This window comes from Brassica napus, chromosome C5 (genome assembly GCF_020379485.1).
Source record: "Brassica napus cultivar Da-Ae chromosome C5, Da-Ae, whole genome shotgun sequence".
Taxonomy (NCBI): Eukaryota; Viridiplantae; Streptophyta; class Magnoliopsida; order Brassicales; family Brassicaceae; genus Brassica; species Brassica napus.
This window is the reverse complement of record NC_063448.1, coordinates 6,027,471-6,028,270: the sequence shown is the minus strand read 5'-3', so window position 1 is coordinate 6,028,270 and position 800 is coordinate 6,027,471. Positions and strand designations below refer to the sequence as shown.

At 49.6% G+C, this 800-nt stretch overlaps 1 non-coding gene across 1 annotated transcript; it reads left to right on the top strand.

Annotated features, from left to right (window-relative positions):
- Window positions 1-285: 285 nt before the first annotated feature.
- Window positions 286-392, top strand: LOC125588019. Its single transcript, XR_007324415.1, has one exon. It is a non-coding gene; the product is annotated as a small nucleolar RNA R71 (small nucleolar RNA).
- Window positions 393-800: the final 408 nt, after the last annotated feature.

The window sequence follows — 800 nt, the reverse complement described above, 5'->3', positions numbered from 1 at the left end:
TTACCAACAAAGTGCAGCTGCTCTTGTGTGGCTTTATCAGCAAGGAGGATGTCTATCTTATCCTGTAGAGCTTTCAACTCCTTCCTCGTCTGCTTATCATCTGTTCGACTGCTTCTGTCGTGGTCTCCACTGTAGACTGCATCACTCTTTACCATGTTGTCAACCAGCTCCTCTGCATCTTCCTCAGTTCTCCCCAAGAAGAACCCATTGCTAGCTGTATCCAGTCTGGCCCTGTACTTAGGAAGAGCACCACGGTAGAATGTGCTCAGCAAGCTCTCCTTAGAGAAACCATGGTGTGGGCATTGAGCTTGGTAGCCCTTGAATCTCTCCCAGGCTTCACTGAATCCTTCCAAGTTCTTCTGTTGGAAACTGGAGATCTCATTTCTCAGCTTAGCAGTTCTTGAGGATGAGAAGAATTTCTCCAAGAATGCTCTCTTGCACTCATCCCAAGTGGTGATAGAGTGGCTGGGTAGAGACTTCTCCCACTGACGTGCCTTATCCCCCAAAGAGAAAGGGAATAGCTTGAGCTTTAAGGCATCTTCGGACACACCATTGGTTTTTGACAACCCACAGTAGCTGTCGAACCTATCCAAGTGATCAAATGGGTCCTCCAGAGCCAAGCCATGATACTTGTTGTTCTCGATCACGTTGAGGAGTCCTGACTTGACCTCAAAGTTGTTGGCTGCCACAGCTGGTGCTCGGATTCCGAATCTGTGACCATGTATGTTGGGGCGGTCGTAAGTGCCAATGGGTCGAGCTGCCCGCGGTTGGTGTTCTGCCCCTTGCGGTGGATCTGCCAT